Raw genomic sequence first — 2,443 nt, 5'->3', positions numbered from 1 at the left:
TTTTTAGTTGTTCTCTAGTCCATTTTGTAAATTATATTTTTCAATGATCTGCTCATCTGTTTTCATATTTATTAGTACTGTTGTTATCTTTTTCATATGCATAGTGTCTATAATTTTAGTTAATGTTCATTCCAATATTATTTATCTCTCTCTTTTTAGATTAAACTTGTTAGAGGGCTGTCAGTTTTATTATTCTTTCAAATAACCAAGTTCTCACATCACCATTCCTTTCTGTTATGTGTTTACTTTCCTCTATTATATCCCTTTAGCACTCTTTGGATATATAGATAAATTTTCAGCATATTGACTTTTCTATTACTATTCTATTATCATATTTATAAATTTTACTCTACATACCACTTTACCTTTATATCACAAGTTTTATGGGGCATGTGCTATTTTTGTTATTTCAATTCTTAATATTTTATAATTTATCTTGTGATTTCTTCTTTGACCTATGAGTTATTAAATTTGTGCATTTAAATTCCCAAACATATGGGGGTTTTTCTATATGTTTTTGTCATTATAAGTAACAATTAAATTGACTTTTGGTTGAAAAGTGATCTATATGAGATCAATTATTTGACATGTTTAAAGACTTTAAGACGTGGTCACTTTTAACATCTTTTTAAATATAAATATTCTTCATGTTCTTGAAAATAATGTATTTTGAAGATATAGTGCTCCATATATGCACATAAGATAATTTTTGGGTAGTGTTCAATCTGTATCCTTACCAATTTATTTTCTGTCTGATCTAGTGTCAGAAAAAGTATGTTAAAATATTGTGCTATAATGGTAGAAGTGCCTATTTTTTTCTGTACTTCTCTGAATTTTTGTTTTAAATATTTTGAAGCTATGTTATTTACTGCATTATTGTATCGTAACACCTTTGACATTGATGCCTAAGAGAATTGAGTTTATATATATATACTAACTCAATGTATACAGATATATGTATCTCAATATATATAACTCAATATATAGACAGAATTGAGTTTACATATATTAACTCAAATATGTATATATATATATACACATATATATACACATATATATACACACACACACATATATATATTTGGCTAGATTAGGGTTAATTTTCAGTGAACAATCCTCAACTCTGCAAAAGATCTTTCCATTGTCTAGACGTTTATATCAATGTACATTTGAGGTATACAAATAAAGCTTAAATAAGTGATATGTGTTAATTATTGGCTTTGTTCTTCGATGGTGGGAAGGTTTAGGTTTGCGCTTTTGTTGGATTCATTAAATAGGGTTACTATCATTTTTTAAAACATGTGATGCATTTGCTTGTTCATGACTCTGAGTCCATTTTGTTCTCAGAGGGGAAAAACATGATGCTGGGGACCATGAGTCAAGGATGAAAGAAGGAAAAGAGAAGGAACCGTGGAATAGGATCCAGTTGGTTTGTAGCAGGACAAGCTGCAGACAAAACCCCTCAGACACCAAGTTAAAGAAGGAAGTGGTTTATTTGGCGGGGAGTATTGGCAGGACTCCTGTCTCAATAGCTGAGCTCCCTGAGTGAGCAATTCCTGTCCCTTTTAAGGGCTCACAACTCTAAGGGGTTGTGCGTGAGAGGGTCGTGATCGATTGAGCAAGCAGGGGAGTACGTGACTGAGGGCTACATGCACCGGTAATTAGATTGGAACAAAACAGGACAGGGATTTTCACAGTGCTTTTCTATACAATGTCTGTAATCTATAGATAACATAACCAATTAGGTCAGGGGTCGATCTTTAACTACCAGGCCCAGGGTGTGGTGCCGGGCTGTCTGCTTGTGGATTTCATTTCTGCCTTTTAGTTTTTACTTCTTTCTTTGGAGGCAGAAATTGGGCATAAGACAATATGAGGGGTGGTCTCCTCCCTTAGGTTAATGTCGTAACAGCCTCCTTTCCTTTGTAGCTTCTTGGTTCCTTAACGATGTAGGAAGAAGACAGGTTTTGAGAAAATTTCACTTTCAAGGGAAATACTATTGCTTCAGTTTCAACCATCATTCAAAAAATCCTTAAATAATATTCTACAGGATGTGGACATGAATAACATTAAGTGTTGGACACCTAGACCAGCATTTTTGAAATCTTACCTTGGTGGCACCATTTCATAAAGTCCAGGCTACCTTTAATCCTAAACATATTCAGAATGTGATAGCAATTACCCATAGTTTTGAAGATATGAAAAAACAATACATTCTTAAACTGACAGAGCAAAGTTTCTTTGGAAGTGCTTTATCAGGAATGAAAATGATGAAGTGTGCTGAGAATATGCAAATACAATTCAAGTGCACACAATTAAAATCCCAAGATGTGTTTTATGATAAATCATTTCACTGCAGTAGCAAGAATTAGCAATAGGAATTCAAATTGATAATTATGATTATATGATTTTTAGAATAGCTAACAATTTTCCATTTTCGTCTGCT

Source organism: Gorilla gorilla, chromosome 22 (genome assembly GCF_029281585.2).
Source record: "Gorilla gorilla gorilla isolate KB3781 chromosome 22, NHGRI_mGorGor1-v2.1_pri, whole genome shotgun sequence".
Taxonomy (NCBI): Eukaryota; Metazoa; Chordata; class Mammalia; order Primates; family Hominidae; genus Gorilla; species Gorilla gorilla.
Note: the sequence above shows the minus strand (reverse complement) of the source record.